The sequence below is a fragment of the Mauremys reevesii genome, linkage group 1 (genome assembly GCF_016161935.1).
Source record: "Mauremys reevesii isolate NIE-2019 linkage group 1, ASM1616193v1, whole genome shotgun sequence".
Classification (NCBI taxonomy): Eukaryota; Metazoa; Chordata; order Testudines; family Geoemydidae; genus Mauremys; species Mauremys reevesii.
This window is the reverse complement of record NC_052623.1, coordinates 237,710,381-237,724,308: the sequence shown is the minus strand read 5'-3', so window position 1 is coordinate 237,724,308 and position 13,928 is coordinate 237,710,381. Positions and strand designations below refer to the sequence as shown.

Here is a 13,928-nt window from a genome sequence, read left to right as displayed (position 1 = left end):
ATATAGTTTTTATATACACTATGAGTGACTGTATATGTGTAATACTATACATATCATATACCACATATGTGATGGAGATAAATTGCAGAACCATATGATAAATCACTTTTATCATGCATTCTTGAGCACTTTAGCTGCACTCTGCCCACTATTATATTTCCCCCAGGATTTATTATAAGAGTTCAAGCTTCAAATACCTGCTATTTATTTTTTAATCAATCTGCCACAAAATACTTCCTCCCAAACAAGATTTCTGTCCAAAATTACATTAGTCCATTGGTATACTCAGTACTGGAACAGTGAAAACAATGAGTTAAACCACCTTGCAGATTACGTACCCGCATGTATTTGTGTATTATAGATAGGGATTGATGCTTCACTGTGCTGCACTTTGTGGAGTCACATGCATGCATGCAAAGTGAGTTTAAATTGTTACCAAATCTGAATGGTAGCATTTTATACCCACTTTACAGCTACAAATGATTGCACAAAGTGCAAGTCAGTGGAGAATTATATGTGTGTGTGTACATACTGTATATCTCTATATGGTTATATCATTTATAGTTAGTTTCAGAGCATGTTTTATGGGTGCTAAAATTACTTTGTTTATTGTAATATCTTTGTCCACATTGGGTAACTTTAATATTCTGTAAGATTTTTCCATGAACAAAATTTGCATTTGCTTACTTCAGTACAAATATCTTTAGTTTTAATTAAATTTGAAGATAGTAGAAAAATATACTACCCTGATTTAATTAGTTTGGGGGGAAATATCCTTTCTTGGACAATAATTGTTATTTGTATAATGTATTTGGGCAAATTAGTTCAATTTCAGTTACTTAAAAGAAATAATTGACTCTTCAGATCCAGTAAACTAGTCCACTTTGGATTCAGCTAGTTTTTAATTTAAGACCTATAGAATAAGAGACCTGTAATTTCACTACAGGGAATGATTCCCTTTCACGCAGTTCATAAACCACAAGAGTGAAACAGCAATACCCAAGAGCAGTTTTCTCTTTTCTTTTTCACATTTACTTAAAAGTTTAATTTTGTGAGCAAGAGCTGATTTTAAGTGTTTTTATTTTTGCATTAACAAAAGAACTTCCAGCTACCAATGACCCATCTGCAGTCGGGTTTCCAGTCTCTGACAGCAGTTACTGCAGGATGTTTCAGAGCAAGGTGTAACCCCCCCATGTAATGCCAGCCTTAATCTACTGTGCTTTGTCTTTTGTTGGGAACAGTGGAGCCCCTTGGCAATATTCCAAGTAAGGAAACCACAAACAGATAACTGGTTTGCAGACACACCACTCCTGGGAGCAGATCCTCAGCTGGTGTAAATTGTCTTAGCTCCATTGACTTTGATGGAGCTATAAAGATTTACCCTAGCTGAGGATTGCTTCTATTTCACCACCACCACTACTTTGTTCCCAACAGCTTGTATACATCTCCTTAGATTCAGGCACAATCGATGCACAGACTTGGTGACTAGATGGTAATTTTACAATCCACCCTGAGTAAAAGACAGCGCTTAGCTGCACCACCCCATAAGCCCACCAAGGAACAAATTCTAATGCACCATATACCAGTTCTTTCCCTGCTCCCCCTTGCTTTGGAGGAGGGGAACGTTAGTCCACTCCTTCCCGTGGAGCCAATAAGCAGAGCAACAGTTTTATATTGTAACAGAGTGACTGTGCTGGCTGCGTGTGCCTGTGTGGGGCACATCCACAGACAGTCCCTAAAGGGTGTGGGTCCTCCTGAGAAGAGTTCCTGACCCTGCAAGTAACCCTGAGAGAAAGGGCGGGGGAGGAGTATTTTCTGCCAGGGGAGGGCGGGAGAGATGAAGGATTTTGGAGTCAGTAGCATCAGCCCTTGGAGGGGAACAGTAACAATTACGTGTTCTGCTGTTACTGAGCTCATGCCTGTGTCATGAGGGGACTCTGCCTGCTTGTGCTAACACCCAAGAAAGAGACAACAATATCATCAAGCATCCTGTGGGGCTTTTAAAAACAATTTTGATAAAATTTAAATCCATCATTGTTAACAGCCTCTTCCCTGGCCATGACAGTAGAATATCTGAAGTTCTGTAGCAAAGCATTATGGGCCAGATCCTCACCTGGTTGGTACCACATAGCTCTGCCAAAGTGAATGGAACTGTCTGATTTACACCAGGTGAAGGTCTTGCACATATGTTTATTTTTCAAAGGGATATGTCAGAATTCCCAGCCAGCTGAGCTGAACATCCTTGTATACTTTATAAAAAGATTATCTCAAGCCATAAGCTGCAGGTACAGAAAATTATCGTTTTGCACTGCCATACTTAAGGGTGAATTAAAGATTTCAGGAAATTATTAACAGAGCTGTTTTTAGTTCAATTCAGGTGGAAACTTGGCACACAAGGTGTCAGCATAGGAGCCTTTTTTTTTTACAAGAAATAAATTCAGCTGTTGCTAAATTATGTGTGTTAAAAATGATATACTTTATACATATATATGCACTCATTATTTATTGGTTTTGGAAGCATTTTTATGCTCATTTAACTCAAAATGGGTTTTGATTTTTGTAAAAAAACTGAATTGGCAGGGAGCAGGTCCATATGGTCTATTTACTCCTGGATTTTTGAAAGTAAAAATGTAAATCTGGTGAGATTTACATTTTTCTAAACTGAAAAGTGGCTCCTGTTCAGGCCTTTTTTTGTGGATTTTGAATGCACTTAATCTTGTTTTGTCATATTCAAAAGTCCATGGAAGTTTCACAAGTACTTTGAGCTGTATAGCCACAAAGGCTAATCTTTATTTGGGGTTACATTTCCTCTCTGTGGATAAAATTCACCCTTGTGCCACGGGCCAGCACAAGGCCTAGGCATTACTTAAATTAATGGCACTTAAGTAGTAATTTTCTGGCCCTTTGCACACAGGTGAGTTTCACCTTGTGATAGATGCTTAATTAAGTGTTCCTCCCTCTTCACCCTTCTCCAGAGCAGAGGCTCTTCTTCAGCTCGATTGCCATAGAAAGGACAAGAGAAGCCCTTAAGAAAAAGGCCAGAGAGGTCTATAGTAGAACTCTTTAAGGAGACCCCAACCCTACTCCATGAGACCTCCAAATGGGGAAGGAGGCTATTTCTTTTAGCAATGAAAAAAAAAATCTTTGAAAGGGTCCATGAATGGATGAATTTTGATTTTGTCTTCCCTTGCTGATTGGTTCATTCCTGAGGAGCTCTACATTAAAAACAAGATGGTAACTTCCAAGTGGACTGTGGGACCTCAAAAAATAGTGCTGCTCCACTGTTCATGCTTTTATTTCCCTTTGCTAATATGCCGCTATGGAAATGATTCCATAGGAAACTGCCACTTTGCTGTGCATAGCCCCAAGGACCTGGCTGCACTCTTATATTGGGATTAACTCTCTGGTGATGAGAAACTGAGGAAACAATTCCTAACATTTCAGGAAATAAGCTTCTTAGTCCTATGCTCAGTCCACTACACAGTGTTGAGTCACTAAGTAGTAGGGTGTCCAGAGAGCAAGTGTGAAAAATCAGGACACCTTTTTTTCCTGGAGGGGATGGAGTGGTATAAGTGCGTATCTAAAACAAAGCCCCTAATATCGGGACAGTCCCTTTAGTAGGGTGAGCAGATATCCCAATGTTAGGTAGTGATAGGATTTTATCTTTAGTGTTGAATTTCTTTGCTTCTTAGTCCAGTTCATCATTAAAGTTTGAGTGATTTTATTTTTTTAACGTCAACTGGGAGATTTCCATTTGGCTTCCAGCTGAATGAAAGAATCTACTTCCATTAGTACTGGCTTGTTTTGAAAATCAGCATTTCAGGAATTTTTCTCCTTGCCTATAAGTTATCCTGCTTTTTCTTGGTATGGAGATAAAATAGATTTCATTTTATTTTTCATTATTTTATAACAGATTCATGTTTAGAAATGATCAATTCATATTAGTCACTATTCAGTCTTTCTTCTTTCCAGTCAGAGATGTCTGAAATCCTTCACTAAACAAAAGATTAATGGTTTCATGTGTAACTAGAAATGGAAAAAATAATTACTGACAAAGGGCCCTACTCCAATTTCTGGACTGCTTTTCTTTCTTTTTTTTTTTTTTTTTAATCAGTTATATTGAAAGTTGCAGAAATGACAGCCCTGGATACTGTAGTTTTTTATCCACAGAGCATGTATAGCAAAAACAGGTGTTGCAAGCTTCTCCACAACAGGAAAAAGATGCTGTTGTGGCTAAGGCACTAGACTGATACTCAGGAAATCTAACCTGAATTCATTGCTTTGTCACAGATTTCCTTGTGGCATTGGGTAAGTCACTTACTCTCTCTTTGTTTCAAATCCCCCTCTTTAAAATGAGTATGATAATGTTTGCTTACTTTATAGGGGTGTATGAGGATATATTGCAAACACAGAAATATAGGCGTTGCCATACCAGATGAGTTCAATTGTCCATCTAGTCCAGTATCCTGAATCCAACAGTGGCCAGAGCCAGCTGCTTCAGAGGAAGGTACAGGAAACCCTGCAGGAGGTAGTTATGGAATAACCTACCCCAGGAAAACTCCCTTTCTAAAGTACACCAGTTAGAGATTGGTTTATGCCCTGAAGCATCAAGGTTTAATCTCTTCCAATGATCCTGTCATTTTAATCCTTTCTATTGTAATTCTAGATGTTCTTGGTTACACATATAAATGCCCAACCTCTCTTTGAATATTGCTGACCTCTTGGCCTCTGATATCTTGTGGCAACGAGTTCCACAGGCCAATCATGAATTGTGTAAAAAAGTATTTCCTTATTAGTTTTAAATGTGCTGCCTTTCAGTTTCATTTAATGTTCTGTTCTTGAATTTAAAGTGAATTGTGATAGTGAATATAAGTGATTGACTGATCTACTTTCTCAATACAGTGAACTGTTTTGTATACCCCTATCATGTCCCCTTTTATAGATCTCCTTTTAAATGTAAACAGTCCCAGTCTTTTCAACTGGTCTCATGTGCACATTTTTCTATGTTTCCAATCATTCTCATCTCCCATCTCTAAACCTAATTTATTTCTATTTGCTAAACCCTGTTCAGGAAGGAAAGGAAGGAGTGAGAGCAGCAGAATAATAATAATAAAGAATTTTAAAAAAAGCCAACTTTAACAAACTCAGAGAACTGGTACCTAAGGTCTCAGAGGAAGAAAATCTAAGGGAAAAAAAGAGTTCAGGAAAGCTGGCAGTCTTGGAAGGAGACAATATTACAGGCATAACTGCAAACTATCCCAGTGCAAAGGAAAGGTAGGAAGAATAATAAGAGGCAAATGTGGCTACATTAGGAGATCTTTAATGACCTGAAAATCAAAAGGGAATCCTAGAAAAGGTGAAACATAGAGTAATTGCTAAGGAGGAGTACAAAAATAATAGCACAAGCATGTAGGGACAAAATCAGGAAGGCTAGGGCACAAAATGAGTTGCACCTAATAAGGGACATAAAAGGCAATAAGAAGAGGTTCTTTAAATATCTTTGGAGCAAGAGAAAGATGAAGGAACTTGTTGGTCCTCTACTTAACAGGGAAGGAAGAGCTAATAACTGATGACATCAAGAGGTGCTTTACACCCATTTTGTTTCAGTCTTCACTAAAAAGGTCTATGATGACCAGATACTCAGCACAAGATTAACAAAAAAGGAGAAGGAACGCAAGCCAAAATAGGGGAAAGAACAGGTTGAAGAATATTTAGATAAGTTAGATATATTCAAGTAGGCAGGGCTGATGAAATTCATCCTGGGGATATTAAGGAACTAGCTGAAGCAATCTCAGAACTGTTAGCAATTATCTTTTAGAATCCATAGATGATGGGTGTGGTCCCAGAGGACCGGAGAAGGGCAAACGTAGTGCCTATCTTTAAAGGGGGGAACAGGGAGGACTCAGGGAATTATAGACCAGTCAGCTTAACTTCACCACCTGGAAAGATACTAGAATAAGTTATTAAACAATCACTTTGTAAGCACCTAGAGGATAATAGGATTATAAGGAAATACCAGCATGGATTTGTCATGAACAAATTGTGCCAAACTAACCTAATTTACTTCTTTGGTAGGGTTACTGGCCTAATGGATAGGGAAAGCAGTATATGTGATGTATCTTGATTTTAGTAAGGCTTTTGACATAGTCCTACATGACATTCTCATAAGCAAACTAGGGAAATGCAGTCTAGATGAAATTACTATAAGGTGGGTGCACAACTGGTTGAAAATGATATTCAGAGAGTAGTTATCAATGGCTTACTGTCAGACTAGACATCTTGTGGGGACCCAGAGGGGCATTCCATGGGTCTGGTGTTATTCAACATTTTCATTAATGACTGGGGAACTGGAGTGGAGAGAATGCTTATAAAATTTGTGGATGAAACCAAGCTGGGAGGGGTTGCAAGTACTTTGGAAGACAGGTTTAGAATTCAGAAAGACCTTGACAAATTAGAGAATTGATCTGAAACCAACAAGATAAAATTAAATAAGGACAAGTGCAATGTTCTACATATAGGAAGTTAAAATCAAAAGCACAACTACAAACTAGGGAATAACTGGCTAGGCAGTAGTACTGCTGAAAAGGATAGTGAATCAAAAATTGAATATGAGTCAACATTGTGATGCAATTCCTAAAGAGGCTAATATTATTCTGGGGTATGTTAAAAGGAGTGTCATATGTAAGACATGGGAGGTGATTGCTCCACTTTACTTGGCACTGTTTAGGCTTCAGCTGGAGTACTGTGTCCAGTTCTGGGCACTACAATATAGGAAAGTTATGGACAAAGTGGACGGAGTCCAGAGAAGAGTAACAAAATGATTAAAGATTTAGAAAACCTGACCTAAGAGGAAAGGTTAAAAAACCAAGGCATGTTTAGTATTGAGAAAAGACGACTGAGGAGAGGCCTGGTAACATCTTGAAATATGTTAAGGGCTGTTCTAAAGAGGACTGTGATCAGTTGTCCTCCGTGTTCACTGAAGGTAGGACAAGAAATAATGGGCTTAATCTGCAGCAAAGGAGATTTAGGTTAGATATTAGGAAATACTTTCTAACTACAAGGTTAGTTAAGTTCTGTAATAGGCTTCCAAGGGAAGTTGTGGAATCACCATCACTGGAGGTTTTTAAAAACAGGTTGGACGAACACCTGTTAGGAAGATCTGGGTTTACTTGGTTCTGCCTCAGCGCAGGGGGCTGGCCTTGATGATTTCTCAAGATCCCTTCCAGCCCTACATTTCTGTGAACGTTTGTGAGGTATTCATGTACTAAGATGATGCATGCCATAAAAAAGCCTATAAACAAACACTGCCCTATCAAAGTTTCTTATCTCTAAGTGATGAATAGCTACTTTACTCACCATGCCCATTCAAGATCATTTTCTACCCTCTGAGTACAAGGTCAAGTGATAGCACAGTAAGAACATTTTGGATTTCCCATTAACAGTCATTGTGGGAACAACCAACCCCAGCAAAAGATGATGTGACAGGATCATGAAGGCACTTTTGAGAACCGGGGAAGAGAATTGAAGATGGGAGTTCAGAGAAGAGCAACAAAAATGATTAGTGGACTGGAGGGACTTTTGAGGAAAGATTAATGCAATGATAAGGGACATGAGACTACAAACATCTGAAGGGTATAAACTCCAGGTAATCATGGACAATATTTAAAGTAGTTCATAGGGGTATAACTAGAAATAATAAGATGAAACTGAGGCCAGGTCTACACTATAAACTTACATCCGTATAACTACATTACTCAGGGGTGTGGAAAAATCCACACCCCTGAGTGACGGAGTTATACTGAATTAATGTAGACAGCGCTATGTTGGCAGGAAGGCTTCTCCTATCGACACAGCTACCACCTCTCACAGAAGTGGAATAACTATACCGAGGGGAGAAGATCTCTCATCGGCATAGTTTCATCTTCAATGAAGCGCTACAGCAGTGCAGCTGTGCCGCTGTAGTAAGTGTAGACTGCCCTGAGAAAGGTAAAATTGAGGCTGAATGTCAGGCAGAATTTCCAAACAGTAAAATGTATTAGGCTATGGAGTAGTATTGGGCTATGGGAAGTAATGGAAGCCCCAATTGCTTGGCACATTTCCAATAAGACCAGACAAAATACTAAAAAATGTCCTGTTGGGGAAAACCCTGCCTGGGTTCCTGGAGGATGGACATGATGGCCTGAAGCAGTCTTTTCCAGTTCTATCTTCTGTGATTGAGTCCTTGGCCTGTTGGCTGCAATTTTGCCAACAAGGATGTTAATTGTACATCATACGCCCATGTTCCTTGACCTGTACTTTTTGCCAGTATGGCTTGAGGCATGCATGGGCCAATCTTTTACTGTTCAAGATATGCAGTTGTATAATTATATATAGAAGTGGAGCTGAGTGGATTAACTTTGAGCAATTTGTTTTTCTAATGAGTTTCTGTATGAAGATGTGCTAATACCTACTTGTTCATTTACAACAGAGAAATAGCAATTCTGTGCAGGGGATCAATCTGAGTAACACTTCACTGTGATCCTTTAAAATATATATCATAAGCAAAGAGAAAACTAGAGCAATCTCTTGCTTGAATGGGACACAGAAATGCCTGTCAGTCAAGAAGAGAAATCATCATAGCGGAAATTTTAGCACATGTTGTTGTTGCTTGTACGGTGTACTCAAGACACTACTCATTGATGAATAGTATTCTGCAATGGTAGAAAGGACAAGTGTCACCCATACATCTTTGTAGACACTGGGTCTGATCCTACAACCCTTCCTCGTGTGAGTAGTCCCATTGATGTCATTGAGACCAATGGTGTAACTAACAGTCGCAGAATTGGGCTCAATTGACTGCACATTCTTGATTAAGCTACTGCAGTAAAATTTGCAGTCCCCAAGTTCTTACAGTGTACCAGCCCGCCAGGAGTTAGGGGGTCATGCGATAAATTGGAATGGTTTTTTAATTGCGTACTAATTCTGGAGATGTGCATGTGTAACTGACCTGCAATGATCATGGGTTTTATGTTCAGCTAGTAAGTGTAGATGAAGGTAGTAATGGGTCCTTCTAGTTAAGCAGTTAAATGAAAGCCACAAAGAAACACATTTCAGTCTCTAACTTCTTCTAATAGGAGAATACATATATATTGCTTGGTTTGCCCACTCTGGTACCCTTTTTGTGTATCCCTTACCCAGTTAGTACATCTGCTAAGCAATTTGAGATGTATACCAGTATAAGAACACAAACCCTCAATTCTCACATAAATTACAGGTCAGATTTACGTAATGCATCACAGCCCTTTACAGTAAATTACATGTAAACCTAAGTTATGCCCCATTTAAGTGACAGAATAGAATAGAACACTCAAACTGCACTGCTCCTCTTTCCAATGGTGGTTGAATAAAAGAACAAATAGTGATAAATAGTTAAGGGAGTAATGTGTTTGACCACTTTTTTAATGCCACTTTTCTCTGTTATTATGGTAACAGAAATGCACACTTCAAAGAATACTGAAGTGCCAATGATAGCTAAGAAGGTCATTTATAGGAGGTTAAAATGGTTTAATTAGAGTTTATTTGAAGGTTACTATAGGAGTGCAGAAAGATGTTAAGGGGTTAACCTATAAGAGATTACATTGTAGTCAGTGTTCTGTTAAAGTTTGAATTAATTTTTCCCATGGGTTTTTCACATTCTAATTTTCAACTAAATGAGACATCTGTTTCAGAAAAGGAAAATTTGCTATGGTTGTCATAGCAACCATCATTCTGTAAGAAAATTATTCCAATGGTTTCTTTAGAACAGAAAGACAGAAATTCAGTATAGAAAGCAACATCCGATTGCTAGCACAAATTTTGAGAATCCAGGCATTTTTGTACGTAAGACAAGTTGACCTGTAAAACTTGTTCATGTGTTTTTAACACAAGCTTAATTGTGCAGTAAACATATTCACTTGCAATATACTTTTCTCCCTACAGCCTTATATGTAGTCAGTCATTTTTCTGTCATAATAATAAAAGCACTGAATTTCAGTAAGATATTGAGAGACATACGCTGTTTGCTATAAGAAGGCAAAACCTAAATCAAAGTATACTGTTAATCATGGGTACTTGGCTCCTAACATGAAGTACATTAATGGTATAGGTGTTTAATTATCAAATACATTTTTTGCACCTTCCTTTTCTAGAACCAGCAGATTTTTCTCCCTACGTATATTAATGGAAAATAGATAGTGTCGAAGAAAAACTCAGTTCTCACTTTTTGTTTGGATGCAGCAAAAATAAATATTTTTATTTTTCAGTAATTAATGGAGGGAGGAGGAGAGCCATAGGACAGGGTCCAGACAGTCTCTCTCTCTCTCCTCAAACAACAACAAGCAACTTTTTTTTTTTTTTACAATTTCTTTCAATAATACAGACAGAAAAAAACAAAAAAATATTGTTACATATATAAGCCTTCCTCCTATCTCACTAGAAAAACAGACTGCAAGACTGCACATTGCAAAGGTAATAATTTTCACACACACAACTCTTTCTTCACATTATTTTCTTCTTTCACGTCACCAGGGTCACAGTTCACCTAACTCAAACTAAAATAAAACATAATTAAACTAAAGAACTCTTGTAAATATTTATATGGCTTACCAATAGTCATGTGAACTATTTTATAAAAAAGTTATACTTTCACTGAGTAAACACTAAGAAAGGCGATCCAAAAAAGCATCAGATCTTAACTCTGTAACTTTGCTTCCACATTCTGTGATGGATGGAAATATTAGACAAAGTTGCCTTTACATGATTTCTAGGTCAGACAGTTGTTCGTGTGTATATGAGTAGTTTTTTTTTCTGCACAGAAACTTTGATGGCTGTTTTGTAATAACATTTCGCAAGAAGAGACTTGAGGGATAAAATCCCTCTGAACATAAAAATGCTTTTACTTTTGTGTGGTTTGGGCATTGAAGTGTATGAATTTATTTAATGTAAAGAATACTAATATGCACTGAATCCTTTCAGATTTTAGCCAGAAATATTCCAGACATTTATATCATTCCTGGGATTGTCATAAAAGACAGCATAATGGCAAATCACACAAGTTCTAACATTTCCTAGTCACAAAAGAACAGCCCCAGCATGCATAACTCACCAAACCTTAAGTCAAGCAAATATGCACTGCAGGCATAAAGCGAGAGAGGAAAGGGGGACAATATTCCTTGTCTAAATAAGCTGCAGAACATGCCTATTCAGAAAGAGAAACACACTTCAGAAAGTGAGTATGTATATAATGGGCCTAATAGAGGCAGGCAAACCACTGGGATTTTACATGTATGTGATTCATAAGCCTATGGATTTCAGTGGAATCAACTAGACACTGTCAAGTTCTTTGACTGTCGAGGTTATTTCTTTCTTTTTTTTTTTAATGCTCCAATGTATCTTTAAAATAATTATTTTTTCTATACTGATTTCTTACCTTTTCTCTTTGGCAAATATTGGTGTTTTTCTCTCCATTTGTTTCTCAGGGAGCACAGCAGTTGTTTTACATTTTGCTTCCTGTTTGTGCACCACAATCATTGATGAGCTCTGTAGAGCATGAGAATAGAAGGCCTGATCCAGTGCCCACTGAAGTCACTAATTCCAAATGGTATTGGTTAGGGCCTGGATGAGGAGGGGTGGGAGAAAAATGTCTCAGGAACATTTCAGGTCAGTTGGAAACCGAAGTGTGAATTGCCACATTTCCCCCTTTTTCGTAGTCACTTTTTGCAAGTGAAGTTTTGTTCATAAGAATATTTGTGGAAAACTAATTTTGGGCCTGTGGCTAAACATTATTTGTTGACTAAATAAAATTTGTTGAGTGTGAGACCAGAATACCAGCCATATTGGTATTTCCTTTGTGGTGCTAGTGAAGGAAAGCCATTGGCATTTGTGATTTGGGCTGCAGCCTTGTGTTTTTTTCAAAGAAACAGGCCAAAACTCTGTGAGCACTCTATGGCAGTGCTTCTCAAACTATCTGATGTGGCGGACTGGCAGTTTTTTTCCCCCAATGTGCCAGGGACCAGTACCATATTTCCCAGGGACCAGTACCATATTTGTGCAACATTATTACCATTTTTGCATAGGCACGTAGCACATCAGATCAGAAAAACTAACATTCTTCACTGTATTAATTGGAATGGGAGTGTGGCATACATTCAGAGATGTTCCCATTTAAATACATTGAAGACTGACAGAAAGGCTGTGGATCTGGGCGGATAGTATAAAATGACTAGATTCAAGAAAATATTATTTGAACATTTGTAGTAATAATTTATATCAAACAATATAATGAATAAAATAAAAATTGGCAGACATTTTTTATTTTGTTTATTTATCAATATTATAATATGTGCTTCTGAAAACATAGTATTATTTAATATTGTTGACTTTTATCGACTGATAATTATTCTTGGTAGAATTCCAGTGTGATTTTTAAATTATACTATTATTTCTCTCTTTCTTTCCTGGAAATTCGCCGCGGACCAGCAGCCAATGGCTCGCGGACCGGCACCGGTCCACAGACCACCACTTTGAGTAGCACTGCTTTGTAGTACTTATACAGTCTCCATTACTGTAACAGCTGAGCAGCTCACAATCCTTATTATATTTATCCTCACAACACTTCTGTAAGGTAGGGAACTTACCTTCATTATCTTCACCAAGTTCACACAGGAAATCTGTTGCAGAACAGGGATTTAAACCTGGGCTTCTAGTTAGTATCTGAACCAGTGGAGCATCCTTCTTCTCTCTGGATAAATAAGACTTGCTTCATTTATAGAGGCAGTTGACTCCAGTCTTCTCACAGTTGGAGAAACTATGCATGCTGGCAGCAAGGCAAGGGAGAGAGTGACTTAACATAAGACAGCCAAATCAATATTTACCTGTAAATAAGGTGCAGAGATCACTGCTAGCTTATTGCAGGATAAGCCAGTGAATAGATGCAGAGTTCCCATCCCAGCAGTGGGAAGGTGAGGAACCATGTACCTTAGAGCCACGTGCTACTCTTCCTGGTGGGAGAGTACCCATAAGGAAAAAGTCGCTGAAAGGTAAAAACTCATAAAAAAACTCTGATCTGAAACTCACTGTTCTATGCCTGATTCTCCCTTTGGTAGGTAGAGCTGCCCAGCCAATCCCTAACCTTGTCAGCATGTCTCCTAATGGAGCCTCGCTGCCATTCATTTTCTTTCCTGCACTCACCCTCTTTGTCTCCCACCACAGGGACTGGAATGATCCAAGAGAGAGAGATTGGTGGTCACAGCTGCAACAGTAGTAACTTCCAGTTAGGTTTTCACATGGAAGGCTAACAGTTAGCCAGGAGAACGGGCCCCGCAGAACCATGATATGGACTCTTAGCTTGACACCGCTCTCAACCAGTACTGCAGAGCCCCAACACTTTGGCTCTAGAGAAATTGGGCCTCTAACCTATGGGAAGGAGAGGGAACTTCCTACAGAAGCTCTGCTTGTTAGAGGGCTCTTCTACTACAGTTTGATTCCCCTTCTAGGATAGCCTGTGTTCCTTTATTTCTCTTAGTATGCAGTGTTTTTCAGTTATTTTCAGCATACACATGTCTAACAGCATTCCGAAAGGAGATGTGAAAAATAGATGATCATGAAGATTGCAGACAACGTGTTAATTTCTGAAGTGGTAGTCAAGCATCAGTAACGGAAGAGGAAGAATAATAGCTTCATGAGCATTGTCTTTTGTCTTTGCCATACATGATGCAAAGAGTAGTTCAGAGAATTTGTTTAAAAGAAATCTCGCTTTTTCATTTTGATGCCGTGAGGGAGTGGAAAGCTTTCTTCAACAAAGTAAGATCTGAAGGAGAACTCTGGTTGATGTGTACATATTTATAAACACTAAGACTGCAATTATCATAAACCTTATTAAATCATAGCAGCCCATTTGTTGTTCTCCATAT

At 38.3% G+C, this 13,928-nt stretch overlaps 1 protein-coding gene and 1 long non-coding RNA gene across 3 annotated transcripts in view; one reads left to right on the top strand and one right to left on the bottom strand.

The window, feature by feature from the left end:
- LOC120395715 overlaps positions 1 to 11,602 on the bottom strand; it is a 57,041-nt gene extending 45,439 nt beyond the window's left edge. Inside the window, exon 1 of the long non-coding RNA XR_005592750.1 lies at positions 11,447 to 11,602. This is a non-coding gene — a long non-coding RNA (uncharacterized LOC120395715). The remainder of the gene's footprint in view (positions 1 to 11,446) is intronic.
- The window catches only part of MPPED1 (metallophosphoesterase domain containing 1), a 77,059-nt gene that overhangs the window by 50,576 nt on the left and 12,555 nt on the right, over positions 1 to 13,928 (top strand). The gene's annotated exons all lie outside the window — the stretch shown is intronic.